Source organism: Orcinus orca, chromosome 14 (assembly GCF_937001465.1).
Source record: "Orcinus orca chromosome 14, mOrcOrc1.1, whole genome shotgun sequence".
Classification (NCBI taxonomy): Eukaryota; Metazoa; Chordata; class Mammalia; order Artiodactyla; family Delphinidae; genus Orcinus; species Orcinus orca.
The window spans coordinates 48,771,773-48,798,985 of NC_064572.1; positions in this window are offsets into that span (position 1 = coordinate 48,771,773).

A 27,213-nucleotide genomic window follows, 5' to 3' on the forward strand; every position below is an offset into this window, starting at 1 on the left:
GCTATATGATAGGAATTACTCACTACCATATAAAGCAACTGAGAGAGAAGAATTTCTGCCCAGTTTGCCATTTGTTTCTCCTTCTGAGTTTTCTACTTAAAAAGATATGCTAGGATCTTATGGAAGGCAAAATGGCATTTATGTATCTTTGCTGAAAAGGTAGATGCTTGGCTTTTATCCTACTGTTAACTGTGATATTCAATTTATTTACTTCAGAAGGATGAAGAGATAAATTGACTGCAAATGTAAAATTGTGATTCTGAAGAGCCTCAGTTACCATCCAAACATACACTGCAATTTGATTTTCTTATTTTAATATTCAACAACTTCAAAGTAAAACTGAGAGCTCTTGGCTTTTTATTCCTGCTGTGTGAAGCATTAGAAATATTGCATTCACTGCTTGTATTTTTTTCTGAACAACTATTAGTAAAACTTGAATACCAGTGATAGTTAACATTTTTGAAAGATATTTTTCTACCATCAAGGATTTACCCCATTTAAGTGAAATATCATGACATTCTCATTTTTTAAGATTTATACTCTTTTCGATATTATGTGGCTATGTAAGCTGGTTAACAGGCTATGTAATCCCCAATTTGTGATATCATATCAAATATATAGCTTTGTTATGTGCATTAATTGAATCATTTGCCTGTGGCATGTTTTTGTGCAAATAGACTGTAACTATAAAATAAGGAGCAGTATATTTCTTTGGGAACACTTTTACATCTATATTTTGAGATTTAAATGATTAAGTTTTCAACTACTGTTTATCTTGACTTTGCTGTTGCCAAAAAGCAAACAACTTAAAAATTAGAGGTAAGGTTAATAGTATTTTAACTTTCAGAAATTTTAACTTTCTTGAACTTTCAGAAATTTTGTTTTAGCAGGCCTTTTAGTTTGTGTAGAATTGCCTTTAAATTGTGTAAAATTGTGTAAAGTTCCAGTAACTAAAACATTTTTGTCATTAAAATACTTTCTTTTTTGTTCTAAATGCCTGTGGATTGGCAGGTTTTAGTAAATATCTATAGCCTCTCCAGCATCCATTTAGCTCCTTTTCTCTTTCCGTCTCTCCTGCCCTGCCCAAATTGAACTCAGTTTTTCCAGCATGTACTTTGGGTGAGAATGCTCCCAATGTTTTGTGTGGGCTCTGAGTAGTTTAACCACTCAGAGTAATTCAATATGTGCCTAACATCCTCTTGGCCATAATTCAAGAATGACAACATGAGGCCTTTCAGGTCAGTCAGAACCAACTGGACTCAATTCTGGGGCTTTGAATCTAGAACAGAATGTAAAAGTAGCTCAAGGAACTGTCAGAGTCCTTTTTGGATGTTAATACTACAGAAGCAGATCTGAAAAAAAAAGAGAAAGGTACTTTGCCTGGGTCACAACTTGAAACTACTTGATAAATAGTAATCTGATAACTTGTATCTGGAATCTTTAATTATGTGAAACTATAAGTGACTGTCCAAACCAATTTGAATTGTTTCTTTCTGTTACCTTCAATATAGGTTTCTAACTATTACAGAGGGTATTGAGTTTTTATTGCCTAATAATGTTTTTCTTATCAGCAAGTATTCATAAAATGATTTTACTTTATAGCTGTACTTTGTAGCTTCTGACACTTAACTTGAGAATTAATATAAGTGTGTACCTGTTGATATGTTATACCGTGTCTTTAACCAGGATTTTAAGACTTTCATTGAGTACAGATAAATTAATTTTTTATATGAAAAGTATTGACTAAGTACTAGAATTGTTTTTAGTGTTTTTGAATTTATTTACATTTAGTTTCAATCAATTAAGAAATACTCTTGAGAGGCTGCTCCATTTTAATACTTTCAAATGATCATGAGTTTTTCTGCCATTTAAATTAGTATAAACTAAATACACTGAAATATGTTTAAGCAATATTGCCTATTTTTTAAGCATCATGTTTTATATTTGTATCTATTATTTCTAGTCTGAGAGAATTAAGGTCAAAAACTAAAGTGAACCCTGTATTCCTATCAAGAGATAATAAAGCTCATATTAATTTGATGATAACAGACACATTTCCCTAAGTTTTATGCTTATTTAGTTTCTAAAATTTAATCATAACTTATCTTAAAATTCTGTCATTAACTTCACTTGAACTTTTCAAGAATTCTTTTTGAGAACCCATTGTGTATGTCTCAGTAGAAACTTATTGAAAGAGGCTGCTTTATAAAGATTAGTTCATGTTTTGTGTATATTATATGACTTTTGAAGATTTGCTTAAGAAAAATAAAGGCTAAAGTGAAATCTTAAGAGGGGATATTATTTCTCTGCCCTTCAGACAATTTTCTGAAATGGATTTTCCAATAAGATGCTGGAAATCATTTTCAATAGTGAAACTTTATATGCTAACCAAATTTAAGGGCTGTAATTTACTTTTAATTGTAGATCTGAAAGGTTAAATTTTTTTTCCTAATTAAATTCATATTTATTTTTTAATTTTTAATAGATTTTTATTGGAGCATAATTGCTTCACAATCCTGTGTTAGTTTCTGTGGGACAACAGAGCGAATTAGCCATATGCATACACATGTCCCCATATCCCCTCCCTCCCATCCTCCCTATCCTACCCCTCTAGGTCATCACAAAGCACAGAGTTGATCTCCCTGTGCTATGCTGCTGCTTCCCACCAGCCAACTGAAAACTTCCCACCAGCCAAATAAACTGAAAATTTCTCTTAATTCTTTAGACTTTTATCTCTAATAGTATTTTAGGTCTAGGAACTTAGTTATTATTTCTTACACATTTTTGCCCTAAATATTAGGGAAGCTGCTGACAGAAAAGAAGGTGATGATCTGATGAAAAGAACCTATGTCTTTTGAAATTTTAGACAAAATAAGGAAAGGATCAGAGTTGACAGAGAAAATGATCAGTGTCAAAAGTCCTTATTACAAGTCACAATGTTACTTTAAGCGGTATGAGTTTAGCTCTGTTTTATTAAATAATAACAATTTTAATACATAAAATATGTGCACTTTAACACAGTTCAAAATAATAAATTATTTTACTTTGTAGATCTTTACATTGTAGATCATTAAGACTCTGTCTTCATATAACCTCTGAATGGCTATCATATCCATCCTAGCTTAGTAGGATCCAGAATACCAAGTAACCTGTGACCAGGAGAGACACTGTAATACTTGTAATCCTGTGTCTTTATTAAAACTGCTCCTGTGAAAAAAGGGCGGAATATAAAGTAGCCATTTCAAATAGAACACATTTTATTTAAATGTCTATTTTAATATTTGTGTCATTTGCATATTTGAATTCATCTTTGGAAATGGTGGCTAATAATAGTCCCCAGTTATGATTTGTATCAGTATCATCAGGGATAAAAAAAAGCCAACCATGACCAATTTATGTAAAAGGTACAAAGATCATCTCTTATCCTAGACACTGCTATGGTTACATGTTCTGCAGTCTCCAGTCGGCTCCAGGCTCCATGCCTTTCTTCTTGTCCAGGGCTTCTCTGTTGATGCCAAAAGGAAACTCACATTTTGGGATGCCAAGTCCATACCTAGAGGTCAGAAGTGTTAATAAACTGTTGAATGAAATTTTGACCAATGAAGATCAAGAGTTGATAACTGTTCCTCCCTTAATTTCCCCGGAAAGAAGGTTCTGAAACATATTTCTGGCTCTGTGTGTGTTCTAAGGGGTTGATCCAGCAGGCATTCCTATTGATGTCCCACTCAGTAATGCACCTTTGATTGGCTCCCCTCCTTCTCTGCTTAGCTCTCCACCCTACACTCCATCTCTCAGAATCCTATTCCCCAAAATAAAACATTAGCCGTTCAGCATTTACCTCAGGTTCTAGGGCAGGGGGCTTTAAAGTTATCCATGTACAGTCTTTCTTTTCATTATAACGATATAAAATGCGGTCAAATATATATACTTATGATACTGTGTTCAGTTGATGGGGAAACATTTTTTTATAAGAACAGTTTTGAGCCTTAGTTAAAACTACTTTTTCTCACTGTGTAGTATTTTCTGTACTAAAGTTACCAGATTCTAAAATTCATATTCAGGAGAGGGGAAGGTCCCTTAAAAAAAAAAAGAAACGTTGAGAAAAAGGAATATATATTAATTCCTATTATTATAAATAAAATGCATGCTTATAATTTGAATAATATGAAATGTAAGGCAGGAAAAATTTTCTATTTTAACCAAAGATAAAGTATATTTAATTTTATATTTTACTTTAAATATATTTTTAAAAAATGAAACTTATTGTTTGTGCCCGTAGATATCCCGCCTTTTCCCACATTTCATGCATTAGCATTTTCTCCTTTTGTAGAATAGTATAGAAAAATGTGATTTTTAAAAAAATGGTACAAAATCATATGATTATATGATTTTATCAGTTTATTTCATTAGTTCATTTTTGATGAATATTTAAGTTTATGTGCTTTTCTAGATATTTTCTTATAATTTTCTGGAAGTTAAGGTACTCTACCAAGGTCTAAGCATCTTTTATTTTGTATGCATGTGTATTTCTCACCTATTCTTTTTCAAAAATTATAGTTTCTCTTTGCATGCATTTAAGAATTGTTCAGCTACCAACAAGTATCCTATTGTTATCATCCACCTAACTTTTGTGATTCTACTTGTTCATGGATAATTTTAACACATGACACTCTCCTTTTATTTTCACCATTTTTTCCTATCATTGACTTTATTGATTTCAATGTTCCTGAAGATCATACATCCATAAACTGATCTTATCAATTCAAACAGTATTTATTTTCATTCTCTCCAATACTCAGTCCTACATAATGACCTTCAACTCTCAATTGTATGTTTATTTTAATACTGAAATCCAGCCTAGTCAATTTACCCAATTATACTTTTACACTCAGTAATCCTCATCATGTCTGTACTTCTGTCCTTACTCAGCTTTACCTATTAACCATCTCCTTTTGGGAAAAGCCACTTGAACATCAGAATTTCTTATACAAACTTCTTGCAGGAAACTGGACTTCACAAGGCCTATATTTGCATAATTGAAGGAAACTACTCAAAGCACTTTTTTTTCAGCATTAACAAACACTGGGGAAATCTGCTGCAAAGTGATTTTTCTGTTCCTTCTTAGACATAGATTCAGCTGAACACTTATCCTACCAGATGAGACAAAAAATCAAAGTTGACCCTGTAGAGCAACCCATTTATGGCATCCTATTATGGTATTTTAATGCTTCTTCAGCTTTTGATGCCCTATTCATTTAGTTTTTCCATGTTTGTTAGGTTCTATTGCCTCACAGCCTTTACAGATTAGCTCCTTTACCTCCTTAGAAGCTCTTTCTGGTGTCAGGTACTGATGTTTGTGCCAGACTGATTCTTGAGTCTGAATGGTGAGAAAAACATTCTGTTTCCCTCAGGACATTGAGCTTCAAATGAGGACACTGCCAGAATGAAACTGGACAAGCTATTCACACCTCCTAGGAAATGAGAGGACTTTGCTTTTTTGGAGCCCAGAAAATAGTACCTCTATGCCACAGTAATTGGTCTATAACTTCAAGGACCCTTGTTTTCTTTTGTCCTTTAGAGCAAAACATTGGGCATTTTGGTTGACAAATTGAGGCTAATAGCTTTTGCCTGTTTAAAAAAAGTACTACAGATACTGTTAAAGATTTGTAGGACTTAGCTGCTTTTTCTATTGACTACCATAGAAGGCTAGATTCTCTGCAGATTCACCACAATAACAATGATGATTTTTCATTAAATGAAGAGAACCTGCATTTTCCTTTTCCATAATTCTATTTTGACAGCTATTCAGAATATCTACTCTCTGTTATATTCTAGCAGCAGATTTACTACAATATGTATTTGGTCTGTACCATGCCTCTTTGTACACAACCAATTCTTTTTCATTATCAACCTGACTTTTACCTTCTCTTTATGCATTCATTTCCACTTTTCCCCTGAACTTTGGTACTGAATCTTTGCAGTGTACCAATAGATTATTAGACACATTAGAATAAATTTATGGATTAGAAGAGAAAGATTTTGCTGCATATTAGATTGACCCATGTGAAACTCGTAGTATTTGAATATTTTGACATTCAAAAATGACATTTAAGTATTGACCAAATAAGCAAACAAATAAATAACATATTCTATTGTAAAGCATCTTACTAGATTTTAGCTACTGAATTGAGGATAGATAAAGGGTTATTTTTCATCAAATAAAATAATAATATATAAGGAATTATTTATTTATCCACATATCTTAGTCACTTGGTTCTATTTTGGCTCACAATCCTATAGCTACTTCATTTGTCCATCATATCTTTTTTGATTATCTTTTCATTAAGTCACTGGCCCTGACCAATAGAATCCTTTAGATTGCAAATTCTGCTAATTATATTTAAATAGGGCAGAGGTTAGGGTACTGTATCTGGCTTTGGATACTTTCTATGTTGAATGGATACTGTTACCTGTAAGAATCTTTTCTGAGAATCTGAGTGCATTTGGGAATATGAATTGGATATGGGATCTAGTAAAAGTTAGGCTACTCTGCATACACTTGAGCTTAAAGGGAGAACGGAGTTGCTGGATGTAGGCCATTTAGTCTACTACATGATCACTTTTTTAATTCCCACAACTCTTTAAGAATGTGATAAAACTCAAAAAATATAATTGGATTGCTTTTGAAAACTAGAAAAAGGGCTGATATTCCTTGTATGGTGACATGGCAGATGGAAGATTAAGTCGTAGAAGCAGAGTAGGCTCAGTATTATATGTCCCTAGAAACAAGTAGATCATGGGGCTTTGCACAGACAATAGAATTGGGTTTTCCAGCTCTCCGGGGAGTAGGCACCCCCTAACTGATACCTGAGTTACACAACCCATTAAGTAGCCTCAGGGATGTTGCCAATATCAGACTAACAAAGAATTTTTGGGTGATCCAGCTGCAATACACAGTCAAAATACACAGTCTATCAAATAGTTATGCACAAAAATACCCTCCATTTTTATGCTCATTGTTCTAAGGCTGAATGCTTTCAACTATTGCTATATATGTGAAAAGTAAATATTTAATGAAGTAACAGGAGATTTTTTATTCCAGACTGCATAGATTCTTTCAGTTTTGAAGGTCTTTTCTTCTAAGAGTATCTCTTAAGATCTTTTTTTCTAAGAGTATCTTTTACTCTAAGTAAAATAATGGCTTAGAGGCAGGTACTTTCAAATTAATTCCAAAAATCAAGGCATTTCTGGAATCCATTTCAAAATAAATCTGTATTTTATATGTTTATAGTTAACAATAAGAGAAAAATAACAAATAATTCAAGTATAAACTTCCTCACTTGTAGGAATAGATATATGAATTTCTACATAAAATTAATTTTTCAAAGCTTTTCAGTTGAGCACTCCAAAATAAGTGATATTGATACAACTTAACATTAAGTATTCCATCTTTGGCAATATTCTAGTACTTTCAAATTTAATCTTTTTCATTAGTGCATTTAAAATTTGAATTTCTAACCATTTAGTTTTGTACTGTATCAGTTATGGTACATGATAAATTATTATTATAACACAGACTCAAGATTATAAGGGTGTTAGTAATATGAAAGTTTACTTCTTTCATTTATTTATTTATTTATTTAATTTATTTAGGCTGCACCACGTGACATGTGGGATCTTAGTTCTCTGACCAGGAATCAAACCCATGCCCCTGCATTGAAATCACAGAGTCTTAACCACTGGACCACCAGGGAAGTCCCTACTTCTTTCCTTTACAATGGCCCAGTGGTCAGTAGTATAGGGCAGATGGGATAAGCTCTAATTCATGAGGTTATTAAGAGATCCAGATCACTTTCATCCTGTGACTCTTCCATCTCCTAGATTTGTGGCATTCGTATTGAGTGCAGTGAGTGAGCTCATAAGCCCATGGAAAGGAGAAGGAATACTCCTAAGCATGAATTTGAAGGAGGTGACCTAGAAGTTACTTCAACATTACTTCCTTTCACATCACATTGGCCTGACTTAGTCATATTGTTTTACCTGGCTGCAAGGGGGCTGGAACATACAGACCCTAGCTGGGTAGCTGTGTGTTCTGCTGAAATTTGAGATGTTTTCTTACTATATGGGGGGAGAGAATGTAAATGAGGGACAGCTAGTGGCCTTTGCCACCCTAATCATTCTTTCTTACTTGTTGGAAGTATTAATATATTAGCTTGGGGATTTGGGACCTTCTTCCATGTCTTTCAGTTATTTTGCATAAGAAAGGAAAATATAAGCCTTCATTTTTTTTAGCATAGAACTCACATGTAAAATGTGGGGCCTTAAAACTAAACGTGCATCACAAGCAAGAGGAGCCTAAGGAGACGTGATGACTAAATGTAGTAGAGTGTCCCAAATATAATCCAGGAAAAGAAGAGTGACAAGAATAGGAAAGAATAGGGGAAGAATAGAAAATACGCATAAAGTATGGACTAATAATAGTGTACAGTATTGGTTCATTAATTGTGACAATGTGCAATCCTAAATGACTAAGATGTCAGTAATAGGTAGGGCTTCCCTGGTGGCACAGTGGTTGAGAGTCCGCCTGCCGCTGCAGGGGACACGTGTTCATGCCCCGGTCCGGGAAGATCCCACATGCCACGGAGCAGCTGGGCCCGTGAGCCATGGCCGCTGAGCCTGTGTGTCCGGAGCCTGTGCTCTGCAACGGGACAGGCCACAAAAGTGAGAGGCCCGCGAGCGCCCCCCAAAAAAAAAAAAAAAAAAAAGGTAAACAGAGTATGTGGTAACACAGTAAATCTCTGTACTATCTTTGCATTATTCTATAAATCTAAAAAAGTTCTAAAATAAAGTTTATTAATAAAAATAATTGTGTATTATTGTATACTAAATCACTATTTACATACTTTATCAAATGCAGGACATAAGCACAGGTAACAGTGAAACAGCATTTTGAAAAAGAACTAGTTTTAGATAATATTCCTGGACTCCAAATTGTGTTAAGTATAAAATAGCAAAGGATAAAATGAAGTGAAGATTTCATACAATGATGAAGTACCATTTGATTGTTAGCCTGAGTTTCCCCTTCAAATCAGTTTGCTTCATTCACCTGTGCTATATTGAGGACAGGAGTTTATTTTGCTCATTCGTGTTAATAAGAAAATCTGTCTTTATCTAAAAGTTGTGTGGTTAAAATATACTTCCTCCATTAAACTAGATGTAAATTATCTAATTTGTTATAAGAAGACTTGCAGTTTGCTTTAGTAGCTATTAATTCATCTGTACCACCTTCCTAAGATGACTATAGAGTCACATATATATGAAGAAAAAAATTGCCAAAGTGCTCAATTACTTTCTTATTGTAGTGGATCAAGTGAACTTTCAAATGTTGCATATTAGGAGCAAGAGATTTTTATTTCATGAAATCATTTTAGAAATGAAGAGACTATGTTTTACATTAATTTTATTACCCCATTTAGGATAAAAAAATTGAATCCATTTAAATTTAAATTAGATTTATATTTAAATCTAATCACCATAAGAAAAGCAAACTAAATTTTGTTAGATCAAAATGATATGGAGTGTGTTACCTTAAATAAATAAGGAAAGAATCCAGGACCTGCAACAGCACTCTCATAATTAGAGAAGGGAATTTCTGACAGTAACTTGTATATTCTCTACATGACGTTTGTTTTCTTTTTCAAGTTATTCTTTCTCATTTCTTGGAGCAGTAATGGCATGTATTTTCTTCAAATGAGTGACATCAAATCCTTACTGAACTCTTTTTAGTTAAGGATTACATTTTGGTTAAGCTGTTTTTGCTTTTAAGACACAGAAGCTCTTTAAAGTTATCTTATTTAATTGAGGGTATATTGATAGATATAAATATATTCTAGACCTCACACAGAGCAATTAACTTGACCATTCAAAGTTTAGAACCATAGATAAATCTAATTGTCATGGAATTAGAACTGTTTGCAAGCAAGCCTTGAAGACCTTAGAATCAAGTTATGTGGGACTTAGTTCTAGCAAACATGCAATAAGGCAACTAGCTCTTTATACTAGCTCAGTCTCACAAATGCCATTCAGCTATCATTTATTAAATGTTCACAATGTGCCAGACTCCGTTCTAATATACACTAAGTATCTAATTAAAACTTCACAAACCCCTATAAGTTAAGTTCCCATATTATTATTGTGATTTCTGTGCCACTGTAAATTGTATTAACTTGCCCGAGGCAACTAAGTATGCAAGAAGGTAGAGTCAGGACAGGAAACCATAAAGTCCTTATTCTCTACACTCTGCTGGTCCCTTAAGGTATTAAGAAGTTTTGGCAAATATCTTGTAATGTTATGCAGGCACTGGAAATGTTATTTAGAATATTTAATGATAGAAAATGTATGCTATAATGTTAATGAAGAAGTACAGTTAATATGTTGAATAAAATATGTACATCTGTATGCATAGATTAAATGTGTGAAAGAACTGCATTAAATGTTTACAGTACCTATGTCTTGATAATTGATGTGAAAGTGCTTATTTTTTTCCCTGCTTATTTGATTTTGGTTGAATTTTCCTTCTTTATATTAAGTATGTAATTTTGTAAAATTGGGAAAAACATAATTATAAAACACACAATCTGCTTTTTTATTTAAAAAATTTTATTGAAATACAGTTGATGTACAATATTATATAAGTTACAGGTGTACAATACAGTGATTCAAAATTTAAGATTATACTCCATTTATAGTTATTATAAAATATTGGCTATATTCCCTGTGTTGTACAATATTTCCTTGTAGCTTATTTTATACATAATAGTTTGTACCTACTAATCCCCTCCCACTCTATTGCCCTTTCCCCCTTCCCTCGCCTCTTGGTAACCACTAGTTTGTTCTCTATTTCTGTGAATCTGTTTCTTTTTTGTTATATTACAAAAAATATAGTTTGTTGTATTTTTTAGATTCCACATATAAGTGATATCATACAGTATTCATCTTTCTCCATCTGACTTATTTCACTTAGCATAATATCCTTCAGGTCCATCCCTTTGTTTTTTATTTTTATGGATATATCTTTAGAATATTTTATGGATACACACACACGCACACACACACACACACGTATACGAAAATAATTATTTCTCCTGAATGTCTATACTACTGTATGAATTAGAGATGGAAAGAACTTTAAGAATTCTCTACTTTAAAGCAATAGCATTAACCTGGAAAGCTGAAGGAAAAGGAAGACATGTATTTATTAGATAGTGAAAAATGGTTTAGGATTTTCACTAACCTCATAACCTTTCACTGTTTGAGGTAGAGTCAGATTATTTTTGAAGTAGAATTGAGGGGAAATGAGCAACTTTCTATCCATTCCATTGAGATATTTTTGTTGTCAATATTGATTTTCTTTTTTATTTTAAAGTTACCTGATATGTCTGAAAATATATCTCTAGATTTGTAAGCAATGGAGTTGAAAAAATAATGTGCAATGTTTCCAGTCATAATCACTTATCATGCTTCAATCATGTTTGTTTTAGAATTAAGTAGGAGTCAGTTCAAAGTAACAATATATGTTTTATTGTGTGAAATTGGACCCTGTGAAGAAGTTATAAATGCAAGCTATTAATAAGCAAATGTTTAAATATGTAAGAAATTTGCAAAGCAAATTTTCTGGAGATAAAAGTACTTCTGCAAACTACAGATTCTCTGATAAACTCTATGAAGTAGCATGAATCTTAGTCCATTAGCACTGGTATTCAATGCATAACACATTCATTTCTTAAAACAAATTATTTAAATCTGAGTGAAGCTAACTATCATTCTTGGCTCATGGAAAATTCAGTCTCACTCACTCCACACAATTTTGAATGAGGGCTCTGGAGTATTAAGTATGCAACAAAACGTCAGCTGTCACTGGTCTTTGTTTATTGATTCACACACCGAAAATCATAGTCTGTTCATGTCAAGGATTCTGCTTCTGTGAGGCACTTGAATATGGAAATCATCATCATAAAAGGGACCTCTGTCTATCTTCTAAAATTCATTCTTTCCTCTTCTCTAATAATGTAATTATAGCTGGGGACATTGCAAAATTTCCAGGCATTCTTTGAATATATGTATGACTATATGACTAAGCTCTCTTCAATGGAATGCGAAAGGAAATAATAATTTAGTTCTGTACCTATGGACTGATGATGATTTCTCATTACCAACGTTTAACTGGTATTTCAGGAGGAAACTTAGGCAATTAAAAATGCTTTACATTTATCGATATATTAATTTGAAAAATACTGAAAATTTAACTTTACCTATAGTTTATAAAGTTTAATTCCCAGTTTCTTTTGTTTAAAAAAATTATGTACAGCAGTAAAGAATATTTTTAGAAGAAAAAAGTCATACCTGACGGCAACATCTTAATACTATCCTCAGTATAGCAAAATGTCCTTCTAACCCATGTCCCTGTTGAACAAATTGAATAGGAAAAGTGTAATCAGAAAGCAAATTTCTTTTTTCACGTCACTGTGAAACATTAACTTTTCTCTGTACCTCGGGATATTTGTGGTATAAATCCATAGTTTATCTGGCCTTACACAAATATTGTAAAAATTTCTCATGTATGATCTAATAAGTATCCTGATAAGCCTATTACCAATGTTTCAGTCTCTTTTCCAACCATGCCTCTCTCTGTCATCTAATCAACCATGAGCAGACTGAAGTTTGACACTCATACTCTTAGAGAACCCAACATTGATAATTAGGCCTGTATTTAATCAACAATCAAGGTAATCTCCAGGCTTTCAAATTCAAACAAGCAGCAAGTATTTTAATGCTAATGGACTGCAGCCTATAAAAGAGAATCCTTTCTGATGCACTACTGAGGGGTGGCCATGGAATATATCTGATAAGAGATACCTTTCTAGGAAGCAAACCTGAGCAGTGAAATTGACTCAAAATCCATTGCAGAAGGCAGAGGGTAGGTGCTTTCTATGTTTAAAAGCAATCAGTCTGTTTTATGGACTAGAGATTACTCTATGTGCTTTTAACTTCTGTTCTTTACTACATGCATGTACTAACATTTTCCATTTCCCCCCATCATCTCTTATTGAATTTGTTGGGGTAAATTAAATTGATCAGTTAACCACAATGAGCTAAATCCATACTTGACCAAAAGGAATTCACAAAGAAATCCTAGTCTTGGAGTTAGATTTAATAATAGGATAAGACTCTGGAATGTTCTCTTTTTCTGGAGGGAATTAGTATTTTTTTTTGTACTTTGGACAATTGCATTATAGTTGAGAAGGCTTTAAAAAAATTTGTATGTGGAATATATGTTCATGTTTGTCTCACTTCTCTTTATCATATAGTTTAATTATGTCTGTAGTTTCCCTGTAGTTTAATTTTTTGTCTGACAACAAAAACCTTTACTCTGTTTTTTGTGTGGACATATTAATCAGGGCTGATTTGTGGCATTTACTGATATGCAGGTGGTGAAATTGTCCCACCATGGCTGATTCTAAGTTAATAAGGTTTTAATAACAAGTGTGCAAATTTCCTGAAAACTTACCAATCAGTTCTTAAAAATCAGCATTCACCTAGGGTTCCTCGGATTTCTTCTTTTTATATCCTTTAGAGAATGTCCATTCAACAAAAATCATTCTTTCATGGGTTGATTGTATTTCAGTGAAAAAAAATGACAAACTGCTTCATGTTATCCAATATTAAATTTCCTGTTACATATGCAGATAAGCATACAACAAAAGGAGATCCCTATTCTATTTAGTAGATCCATAATAGATAAAATATTACTAGGCCTTCTGCCCATTTTTGGACTGGGTTGTTTGTTTTTCTGATATTGAGCTGCATGAGCTGCTTGTAAATTTTGGAGATTAATCCTTTCTCAGTTGCTTCATTTGAAAATATTTTCTCCCATTCTGAGGGTCGTCTTTTTGTCTTGTTTATGTTTCCTTTGCTTGCAAAAGCTTTTAAGTTTCATTAGGTCCCATCTGAGTATTTTTGTTTTTATTTCCATTTTTCTAGGAGGTGGATCAAAAAGGATTTTGCTGTGATTTATGTCATAGAGTGTTTTGCATATGCTTTCCTCTAAGAGTTTTATAGTATCTGGCCTTACATCTAGGTCTTTAATCCATTTTGAGTTTATTTTTGTGTATGGTGTTAGGGAGTGTTCTAATTTCATTCTTTTATGTGTAGCAGTCCAATTTTCACAGCACCACTTATTGAAGAAGCTATCTTTTCTCCAATGTATGGTCCTGCTTCCTTTATCAAAGATAAGGTGACCATATGTGCGTGGGTTTATCTCTGGGCTTTCTATCCTGTTCCACTGATCGATATTTCTGTTTTGTGTCAGTACCATACTGTCTTGATTACTGTAGCTTTCTAGTATAGTCTGAAGTCCAGGAGCCTGATTGCTCCAGCTCCTTTTTTCTTTCTCAAGATTGCTTTGGCTATTTGGGGCCATTTGTGTTTCCATACAAATTGTGAAATTTTTTGTTCTAGTTCTGTGAAATATGCCAGTGGTAGTTTGATAGGGATTGCATTGAATCTATAGATTGCTTTGGGTAGTAGAGTCATTTTCACAATGTTGATTCTGCCAATCCAAGAACATGGTATATCTCTCCATCTGTTTGTATCATCTTTAGTTTCTTTCATCAGTGTTTTATAGTTTTATGAGTACAAGTCTTTTGCCTCCTCAGGTAGGTTTATTCCTAGGTATTTTATTCTTTTTGTTGCAATGGTAAATGGGAGTGTTTCCTCAATTTCACTTTCAGGTTTTTCATCATTAGTGTATAGGGATACAAGAGATTTCTGTGCATTAAATTTGTATCCTGCTAGTCTACCAAATTCATTTATATCTCTAGTAGTTTTCTGGTAGCATCTTTAGGATTCTCTGTGTATAGTATCATGTCATCTGCAAACAGTGACAGCTTTACTTCTTCTTTTCTGATTTGTATTCCTTTTATTTCTTTTTCTTCTCTGATTGCTGTAGCTAAAACTTCCAAAACTATGTTGAGTAACAGTGGTGAGAGTGGGCAACCTTCTCTTGTTCCTGATCTTAGTGGAAATGGTTTCAGTTTCTCATCATTGAGAATGATGTTGGCTGTGGGTTTGTCATATATGGCCTTTATTTTGTTGAAGTAAGTTCCCTCTGTGCTTACTTTCTGGAGGGTTTTTATCATAAATGGGTGTTGAATTTTGTCAAAAGCTTTTTCTGCATCTATTGAGATGATCATATGGTTTTTCTCCTTCAATTTGTTAATATGGTTTATCACATTGATTGACTTGCGAATATTGAAGAATCCTTGCAATCCTGGGATAAACCCCAATTGATCATGGTGTATGAGTTCGATTCTGTTTGCTAGTATTTTGTTGAGGATTTTTGTGTCTATGTTCATCAGTGACATTGGCCTGTAGTTTTCTTTATTTGTGACCTCTTTGTCTGGTTTTGGTATCAGGGTGATGGTGGCCTCATAGAATGAGTTTGGGAGTGTTCCTCCCTCTGCTATGTTTTGGAAGAGTTTGAGAAGGATAGGTGTTAGCCCTCATCCAAATGTTTGATAGAATTCGCCTGTGAAGGCTTCTGGTCCTGGGCTTTTGTTTGTTGGCAGATTTTTAATCACAGTTTCAATTTCAGTGCTTGTGATTAGTCTGTTTATATTTTCTATTCCTGGTTCAATCTCGGAAGGTTGTGCTTTTCTAAGAACTGGTCCCTTTCTTCCAGGCTGTCTATTTTATTGGCATATAGTTGCTTGTAGTAATCTCTCATGGTCCTTTGTATTTCTGCAGTGTCAGTTTTTACTTCTCCTTTTTCATTTCTAATTCTATTGATTTGAGTCTTCTCCCTTTTTTTCTTGATGAGTCTGGCTTGGTTTATCAATTTTGTTTATCTTCTAAAAGAACCAGCTTTTAGTTTTATTGATCTTTGCTATTGTTTCCTTCATTTCTTTTTCATTTATTTCTTCTCTGATCTTTCTGATTTCTCTCCTTCTGCTAACTTTGGGGTATTTTGTTCTTCTCTCTAATTGCTTTAGGTGTAAGGTTAGGTTGTTTGAGATGTTTCTTGTTTCTTAAGGTAGGATTGTATTGCTATAAACTTCCTTCTTAGAACTGCTTTTGCTGCATCCCATAGGTTTTGGGTCATTGTGTTTTCATTGTCATTTGTTTCTAGGTATTTTTTTATTCCTCTTTGATTTCTTCATTGATCTCTTGGTTATTTAGTAGTGTATTGTTTAGCCTCCATGTGTTTGTATTTCTTACAGGTTTATTCCTTAACTGATATCTAGTCTTATAGCATTGTGGTCAGAAAAGATACGTGATATGATTTCAGTTTTCTTAAATTTGCCAACAAACACATGCAAGGATGCTCAACATCACTAATCATTAGAGAAATGCACATCAAAACTACAATGAGGTATCACCTCACACCCGTCAGAATGGCCATCATCAAAAGTTCTGCAAACAATAAATATTGGAGAGGGTATGGAGAAGAGGGAACTCTCTTGAACTGTTTTTGGGAATGTAATTTGATACAGCCACTATGGAGAACAGTGTGGAGTTTCCTTAAAAAACTAAAAATAGAACTACCATATGATCCAGCAATCCCACTACTGGTCATACACCCTGAGAAAACCATAATTCAAAAAGAGTCATGTACCACAATGTTCATTGCAACTCTATTTACAATAACCAGGAAATGGAAGCAACCTAAGTGTCCATTGACAGATGAATGGGTAAAGAGGATTGTGGCTCATATATACAATGGAATATTACTCAGCCATAAAAAGAAACAAAATTGAGTATTTATAGTGAGGTGGATGGACCTACAGACTGTCATGCAGAGTGAAGTAAGTCAGAAAGAGAAAAAGAAATACCATATGTTAACATATATATATGGAATCTAAAAAAATAAAAATAAATAAATAATGATTCTGAAGAACCTAGGGGCAGGTCAGGAATGAAGATATAGACACAGAGAATGGACTTGAGGACACGGGGAGGGGGAAGGGTAAGCTGGGACGAAGTGAGAGAGTGGCATGGACATATACACACTACCAAATGTAAAATAGATAGCTAGTGGGAAGCAGCCACATAGCACAGGGAGATCAGCTTGGTGCTTTGAGACCACCTAGAGGGGTGGGATAGGGAAGGTGGGAGGGAAACACAAGAGGGAAGAGATGTGGGGATATATGTATATGTGTAGCTGATTCACTTTGTTATAAAGCAGAAACTAACACACCATTGTAAAGCAAAGCAATTATACCCCAATAAAGATGCTAAAAAAAAAAATTAGTAGGCAATGGGCGTTTTGTTGTGAGCTTCGGAAAATAAAAATGCCTCCTGCCTAAAACTTGAATTAAGTTTTCCCAGACAGCCAGATGGCCTGAAAACAATCTATTTTCCTTTTTAATGGAAATTAGCAGATTAATACTGATACTACATAGTAAATACTCATAATAAGGCATTTAAAAATATTCTCCAACAAAAGCAAATGTGCACTTTATACTTATGATGCAAACATCTTAATTTTTTGATCAGGTAGCATTTATTTTTTAATTTTGTGTTATTTTTATACAATTTTAAAGGTTACTTTCCATATACAGTTATTATAAAATATTGGCTATATTCTCTGTGTTGTACAATATATCTTTGAGCCTATCTACACCCAGTAGATTGTACCTCCTACTTCTTCACCCGTATTCTGCCATTCATCTGTTGATGGACCATTAGGTTATTTCCATGTCTTGGCGATTGTAAATAATGCTGCTATGAACACTACGGTGCAGGTATTGATATCTTTACGAATTAGTGTTTTTGTTTTTTTCCCATATATACATGCGAGTGGAATTGCTGGGACATATGATAGTTATATTTTTAGTTTATTGAGAAACCGCCATGCTATTTTCCACAGTGGTTGCATAGGTTTACATTCCCATCAACACAAGTGTTCCCTTTTCTCAAGATCCTTGCCAGTATTTGTTATCTGTGTTCTTTTTGATAATATCCATTCTGATAGGTGAGAGGTGATATCTCCTTGTGATTTTGATTTGCATTTCCCTGAAATTAGTGATGGTGAGTATCTTTTCATGTGCCTGTTGGCCATCTGCATTTTCTCTTTGGAAAAATGTCTATTCAGTTCTTCTGCCCATCTTTAATCGGGTTGTTTGTTTTGCAAAAATCTTATTTTTATTAGTATTTACTATAGTAGAAAATAAATTCTTGGCTTGTATAAAACGTCTAGAAATAACTAAAATAACTGAACAAAACTGAAATGCAAAGTCAAGGGCTAAGATATTTGTGGTCGAGACAGGTAATTTTAAGTGAATATCCAAGGAAATATTTTTTTAATTAAAAAATTAAAAACCCTGAATTTCAACATGAAGAAAAAAATATTGAAAACAACAGTTGTTGAATTGATAATGCAAACTATTAAGAAAAATTAGAAAAATATATATGTTTAATTATGCTTTTAAAGTGATTTATAAACATGACATCATTAAATGCCATGCTCTACAAAATTATGTTAAAGTATAACATAGAGAAGATAAAACTAACATTATATGATTGTAAAAGCAATTGAGTAAGAAACTTCATATTCATAAATTGAATATGTAAAAATAAATAGATGTATACCATTTTATGGTATATTTCATACTAAAAATGTAAACATTATTTAATATTAATAAATCTAACTATATAAATTACTACATAAATTGCTCTAAGAAAAAGGTAGATCTACTCCAAGGATGGTGAAAATACGTTTAGTAAAGTAAAATAGTTCTGTATGTCCTAGTAAGTGGAATAAAGTGTGAAAAGTAATAGAAAAACTATAAAAAAATATATATACACTTCACTGTTACAGTATATTGTGTTGTTTTAACAAAAGAAACTCTAGGAATCAAGTTTATCTTTTTAAACAAGAGCTAAAGTTTAATATCCAGAATTTTAAAAATTTCTAAGGAAGGGATAAATATACCAATTCACAATCCCTTTATTTTATATCAATTCTGATGGCAAAGACTGAGAATTTGCTGTAGCCTGTTGGCCTTTTTTGTGTGGCTGTGGAGGAGGTATATTCATTAAATATCACTCATATGTTTTAGTGGATGAAAGGAGTGACATGTAAGCATGATTTTAATCCCAATATTTGAGTCATAAATTAAAAACTTAAGAAAACAAATTGAACAGAGGTGATGATTAGCAAAACTTTCAAAACTCTCAGACTGAAGAGACTTTCAGTTCCTAGGAAAAAGATACATAATACACCAAGGGAAAGGAGGTAGTTTCTTTTTTTATGAGTTGCCATGAATTATGCTTTTTTGTCCCAGCTCCCTTATTCCAGATTATGATTTCTTTCTGCTTTTACAGAAGGGAAGATCCTTTAAAATTGTAGTTCCAAGAGTATGGTAATAATTGAATAAAAAACACAAGGTAGGAGTCATGTCTTTGAATAAACACTTATCACTCAATGTTTAAACATTCTTAAAATACGTATTTAACATCTAAAGAAACTTCCATTTAATTGTATTAACTTTTTTGAAAAATATAGAAACGTTGTTCAGGGTCTCTAAAACCCATGTCTAAGAAGGGACCGAAGTCATTTTGCATGCAACTTTCTCATTTGAAAATATATGTTGAATAAGAGTGTAAAGTAGATCATATTTAGATAATAGCTGTTTATGAAACACAGTGTCTATTTATCATTGTATTTTCTATCTAAATGCTCTTAAATATTCATTAGGCATATAGTAAATTAATTTAGGGGAAATTGTGTTGAATCTGTGTTCTTTGCCTGTCATTAAGGACAGCACACTTTGCTCAAGGGGTTGTAATATGAGGAATGTGAATTTTACCTGGCAAGTCATTTCAGAATAGTTGAGGAAAATGATAAATTGTCTTTGCTATTTGGTTTACATTTCACTTAGGATTTGCTCCTAAGGGGTTTCTGTATATCTACTGTTATGAGTAACTGAAGAAAGTTGATAATGAGAAAGATAATAATAATCATCTGTTTCTTTCAGCACTTAAAGCTTATTTGCCTTGTTCTTCTCTTGCTTCCCACTTTATCAGCTGGAAAAGCAACTTTCCTCATGAACAAGTTTTTCACAGTAAGCAAACAAATATTATGGATATTGCAGACATAGTTCTGTTAAGCTGCATGCATGTTACCAGGGGATATAAGTAGGAAGTATTCTAATTTTTATGTGTTGTAATGAGGATATATCATTCAAAAGTTGATGCCTGCTGTGATTGAAATATATTGTAATCACATGATGATACCATAATAATTCACCAAGTGAATGTATGTACAGGCATACTGTACAATTAAAATTCTTCATTGTTTCCCTATGACACTACCTGTTCAGTTCAGAATTTTTTTTTAATTGTATGTTAGTAGCAGCTGCTTATGATAGACAAGTCCAATTTCTTTAATCTACACTCTTTCCCCAAATGCCTACAGATATCCATAACAAACATTTTCCACTTGTGTGTGTTTTAGACAATCCTGAATTTGGAATATGAGGAATGAGGAATACGTACATAGATTTACTTAACAATTAATGAATGGTCATTTATGGCAGGTTTTCTGTATAGAGGAAGGCAGCATAAAGTAGCTGTTTAAGAATTCTTGAAGTTGAATCTTGGTTCTGCCACTTAACGGCATATGGCATTCAACAAATTACATAAACTCTATGTATCTCAATTTCCTCATCTGGAAATGAGGATTATAATATCTTCCTCAGATTTTTGTGAGGATTAAATTAGTTACATAAGCCATTCTTAGTACACAGTGAATCTTATATACATGTTTGTTAAGTAATATATAGATGTGGTATCAGTGTAACCCATAAAAATCATGTAATGATTTTTTTCCTTCCAGTTCTTCCTCTCTGTAAAATCCTTTGTCATGAATGACCAGGCAGAGCCTCTATTCTTTTCTTGGCACTTCCTTTTCTGCTTTCATCACCTTGTTCTGCTTTTGAGAGTGATGTTGAATACTCAGGTCGTATCTAGGGGGTTGCAAGTACACATATTACCAAGACTCCATTTCTCTGTAAATAATGGAGGTCAGTTTTTAAAGTACAGAGTGCCTCTCTCCCAACTACAAGTTCAATAACAACTATTTTCTATTCAAGATAATGTCTAGCAGAAAACTTTTGGATGTGACTCTTCCACATCTTGTTATACTTCACTTCTTTTTTTGAGACTACTCATCTCTTCTGCAAAGTGGAATCTTAAATGTGGTCTGGATTTTGTATCATAGAAAGGAAACCTTCTGGCAGAGTCCTGTAAGAGATGTGCCTTTTGTTAGTTATCCTGTAATTTATTATCTTTTCTCACTACAAAATCCCTGCTGCAGGGGACTAAAAACTCAGAGGCTGTGCCATGGCTTAATCTCAGCATGGGCTTGGATTTACAGTTTAATGGTTCAGTGTTGTGCACTGTGTCTGTAGTCTAAGGATTCACTTTCACTTCCCAGCTCCGCTGCATCCCAATTGTATAACTTTGGGCAGGTTACTTACTTCTTAATCTCTAGTTTCTCATCAAGCATAGTGATTTAAAAAATATTTGCCTAATAGTGTTATTATTTGAATTACATTGCATGTAAAACTTAGCATATTGATAGTATATAGCAAAACCAAAATAATTTATACTATTAATTTAGAATTAAAATCATATGGTTTACACTTCTTTAGTATATGCACATCTCATTTCTAGGCTATGCATGTGGATTACTTTAATGCTTCATTTTAGTTAGCACAGTACTGGGCACATAATAAAACTTTACACAACACTAGTTGACTTAATTTTTCTAAGAGATATAATGAAAATGCATAGTTTACTCATCCCTTACAGTAGATCACCCAATGGCTTAAGTTTTTAGTGAAATAGTAATGAGATGTGTATTATCTTCTGAGAGAATACTTAAAATATCACCTTTCAACATTGACTTGAGATATATGAGCTGTATGGTTGAAATATTCATTGTATTTCCATGTATAAATTAAACATATATTGAAAGTTTGCTAATATTCTACAATTTATATGTTTTTAAAGTACTAGACAGAAAAAGGCAAGAGATTTAAAAGAAATAAATTTTAAAACTATATTTGTTGAGTATAATTAGTATATAGCCAAAGAACTAAACTGAAACAAAAGAGTGGAATTCACAAAGATTGATTTTAATTAAGAAAATAAATTTGAATTATAAGAGTTGTTGGAAAACAACTGCTTTTCTCCATGGGATGGAGTTTTCCTGTCACTTGAAGTGTTCGGTCAGGATGGAAATTTCTATCAAGTTATCCTAGTTTGATATGAGTTGAACCTAGTTGATGTCTAAAATCAGATCCAAGATTTAACACAAAAATAAAAACAAAGAGTCACATGACATTAGCACTGGCTAAAAGAGTTTCATAGATACCAAAAAGATTGAAATGTATTACAGCTTGCCAATATATGTAAGCCATCATTTAAAAATTTTGTTAACTGTAATATAAAACATACTTATTTCCCTCTTTCCAATACTACCTAATTTTGTTTTTTAGTGTTTCCTAGTATCTTGACTAAAACTTTTCATTTGATTTTTAAGCAAAGTGTAAAACAAAAGAAAACTATTCATGATTGTAATTTGCCATACATTGTACTGTAGTTAGGGTCACCAGATAAAATAAAGGATGTCCAGCTGAATTTAAATTTCAGATAAACAACAAATATTTTTAGTATACATATATCTATAGTATTGTTAGAGGGTTTTATTTGTTAAATCTGGCAGTCCTAACTATAGTGTATATCATATATATCCTTCGTATTTGAAGATGGTTGAATATCTCACATTTTTACATTTGCGTAGTAAATAAAAAATTTTTTTAGCAAGATTTTCTTTAGTACCACAGTTTATCCTCCTTGGGTTGCATAACTGTAAGATTATGTTTGCTAATAGCATGTGATATCCAAAGAATGCTTTGTTATTATTTTTAAATTTTTAATTCTCTATATTAAGACATGTATCAATATATTAGCAGTGAGTACATCTGCATGGAGAAGAGAATAATTTCCCCAGTACCTAGCTTATGTATGTGTACCTGTGTGTGTGTGTATGTGTGTGTGTTGTTGTTTTAATATATGACTTGACTTTATTCATTTTTATTATGTGAACATATTTTCTAAACTTAGAGTATTGATATGTGTAAATACACAGCCCAATAAGCATGTTTCCTAAAACAAATCTTTGCTTTAGATCTTTTATTGGTGCATTCTAATGTGTATTTTATCATTGATTTCTTTTGTTTTCTTGTCAGTTAATCTGTTGAACCATTTTTTTTTGAACCATTTTTTTTCTACGATAAAACAGACAGTTAATTCAAAATGCTTATATAACTTTCTGAACATTTCTATTCTTACTATTACTACACTACTACTATGACTGTCTAAATATGTCAGTCTTATTTTATGCACTATTGATTTAGAATCCAGATTTGCTTTTTAAGATATACCTGATATTAATACATAATTCTCTAAAGAATAGCATGTTTTCTTCCAGTTTTTGTGAAAGTTAAGTGAATGCTCACAACTACTTCTTAAAAAAGTTAGTATATAGGGTTTCTACAGAATCCTGAGAAGACACAGGTTTACCATCCCTGGTTATGAAGCTGTGCTGTTTTTGATTGTTAAAGGCAATGATGTTATGTGTGAGGGGTGTGTTTATATGGAGGGAAGGGTATTTTTATTTTTTGTCGGCATAATCTCTTTTGGATTTAACATTAATGCAAGGAAAATTAAGATAAAATTAGGCTATACTGGTGATATACGTTCCAATTTTAGTAACTGTGCTTTTCCAAAGATTATATGCAGTGGAAAATATTATTTATCTGTACTCTGATAAGTAATATTAAAACATAATGCTCTAAAATATGGGGGTAAATATAATGACATAAAATTATTTTCATATTTGAGTATCGAATTACAACGTAGTGAAACTAAACTCTTTGTTCTGGCTTGCTGTCTCTCATGCGCTGACAACGACCCCTAGTGGTAAGATATAGACTGCCTATTAAGTATTCATTTCTCTTGCTTCTCAGCTATTTTTTTAAAATAATGATTTGAATCATAATTAGAGGAATAATAAGCAAATTTGGTTATTAAATGAGAAAGCGAAACAAGAATCTTAAGAACTAAATTTTGTTTATGTTGCTTAGTATCCCTAAAGAAATATGTAGTAAAAGTAACTGACAAAATTTCTGAGTGAACAAATCAGTCTGTACAGCCAATACAAAAAATAGCATAAATACTTCTATTTTCCTATTTTCATATAAGTAGGGAAATTTTAAAAGACTTAGCACTTGAAGCTGTCATTTAAAATGAAGTTACATATGTTTTAGTGATTGTACCTTTGCAGTTTATTTTAACTCTCAAAAGATATGCACCACTGAGTGCTTAATCTATTTAAATCATTACCCATAAGGATTAATTCACTTTATTTATTTATTTTTTCATCCCACCCCCACCCCCACCCCACCCCCGCTTTACCCACTTGGTGTCCATACGTTTGTTCTGTACATCTGTGTCTCTATTTCTGCCCTGCAAACCGGTTCATCTGTACCATTTTTCTACATTCCACATATATGCATTAATATAGGGTATTTGTTTTTCTCTTTCTGACTTACTTCACTCTGTATGACAGTCTCAAGGTCCATCCATGTCTGTACAAATGACCCAATGTCATTCTTTTTATGGCTGAGTTATATTCCATTGTATATATGTACCACATCTTCTTTATCCATTCATCTGTTGATGGGCATTTAGGTTGCTTCCATGACCTAGCTATTGTAAATAGTGCTGCAATGAACATTGGGGTGCACGTGTCTTTTTTTTTTTTTTTTTTTTTTTGTGGTATGCGGGCCACTCACTGTTGTGGCCTCTTCCGTTGCAGAGCACAGGCTCCAGACGTGCAGGCTCAGCAGCCATGGCTCACGGACCTAGCTGCTCCATGACATGTGGGATCCTCCCGGACCGGGACACGAGCCTGTGTCCCCTGCATTGGCAGGCAGACTCTCAACCACTGCGCCACCAGGGAAGCCCACACGTGTCTTTTTGATTTATGGTTTTCTCTGGGTATATGCAGAGTAGTGGGATTGCTGGGTCATATGGTAATTCTACTTTTAGTTTTTTAAGTAACCTCCATACTCTTCTCCATAGTGGCTGTATCAATTTACATTCCCACCAACAGTGTAAGAGAGTTCCCTTTTCTCCACACCCTCTCCAGCATTTGTTTTTTGTAGATTTTCTGATGATGCCCATTCAAACTGGTGTGAGGTGATAGCTCATTGTAGTTTTGATTTGCATTTCTCTAATAATTAGTGAGGTGAGCAGCTTTTCATGTGACTCTTGACCATCTGTATATCTTCTTTGAATAAATGTCTATTTAGATCTTCTGCTTATTTTTCAGTTGAGTTGTTTGTTTTTTCAATATTGAGCTGCGTGAGCTGTTTATATATTTTGGAGATTAATCCTTTGTCAGTGATTGTTTGCAAATATTTTCTGCCATTCTGAGGATTGTCTTTTCCTCTTGTTTATTGTTTCCTTTGCTATGCAAAAGCTTTTAAGTTTCATTAGGTCCCATTTGTTTATTTTTGTTTTTATTTCTACTTCTTTAGGAGGTGGGTCAAAAAGGATCTTGCTGTGATTTATGTCATAGAATGTTCTGCCTATGTTTTCCTCTAAGAGTTTTATAGTGTCTGGCCTTACATTTAGGTCTTTAGTCCATTTTGAGTTTATTATTGTCTGTGGTGTTAGGGAGTGTTCTAGTTTAATTCTTTTACATGTAGCTTTCCAGTTTTCCCAGCACCACTTACTGAAAAGACTGTCTTTTCTTCATTGTTTATTCTTGCCTCCTTTGTCATAGATTAGTTGATCATAGGTGCATGGGTTTACCTCTGAGCTTTCTATCCTGTTCCATTGATATATTTTTCTATTTTTTGCCAGTTCCATCATATTGTCTTGATTACCGTAGCTTTGTAGTATAGTCTGAAGTTAGGGAGCCTGATTCCTCCAGCTCCATTTTTTTCCCCTCAAATTGCTTTGGCTATTTGGGGTCTTTTGTGTTTCCATACAAATTTAAGATTTTTGTACTAGTTCTGTAAAAAATGCCATTGGTAATTTGATAGGGATTGCATTGAATCTGAAGATTGCTTTGGGTAGTATAGTCATTTTCACAATATTGATTCTTCCAATCCAAGAACATGGTATATCTCTCCATCTGTTTTTGTCATCGTTGATTTCTTTCATCAGTGTCTTATAGTTTCTTGAGTACAGGTCTTTTGTCTCCTTAGGTAGGTTTATTCCTACGTATTCTATTCTTTTTGTTGCAGTGGTAAATGGGAGTGTTTCCTTAATTTCTCTTTCAGATTGTTCATCATTAGTGTATAGGAATGCAAGAGATTTCTGTGCATTAATTTTGTATCCTGCAACTTTACCCAATTCATTGATTAGCTCTAGTAGTTTTCTAATAACATCTTTAGGATTCTCTATATATAATATTAAGTCATCTGCAAACAGTGGCAGTTTTACTTCTTCTTTTCCAATTTGTATTCCTTTTATTTCTTTTTCTTCTCTGATTGCCATGGCTAGGACTTCCAAAACTATGTTGAATAATAGTGGTGAGAGTGAACATCCTTGTCTTGTTCCTGATCATAGAGGAAGTGGTTGCAGTTTTTCACCATTGAGAATAGTGGCAGTTTTACTTCTTCTTTTCCAATTTGTATTCCTTTTATTTCTTTTTCTTCTCTGATTGCCATGCCTAGGACTTCCAAAACTATGTTGAATAATAGTGGTGAGAGTGAACATCCTTGTCTTGTTCCTGATCGTAGAGGAAGTGGTTGCAGTTTTTCACCATTGAGAGTGATGTTGGCTGTGGGTTTGTTGTATATGGCCTATATTATATTGAGGTAGGTTCCCTCTATGCCTACTTTCTGGAGAGTTTTATCATAAATCGGTGTTGAAATTTGTCAAAATCTTTTTCTACATCTATTGAGATGATCATATGCTTTTTATCTTCAAGTTGTTAATATGGTGTATCACATTGATTGATTTGCATATATTGAAGAATCCTTGCATCCTTGGGAAAAATCCCACTTGATCTCGGTGTATGATGCTTTTAATGTGTTGTTGGATTCTGTTTGCTAGTATTTTTTTGAGGAT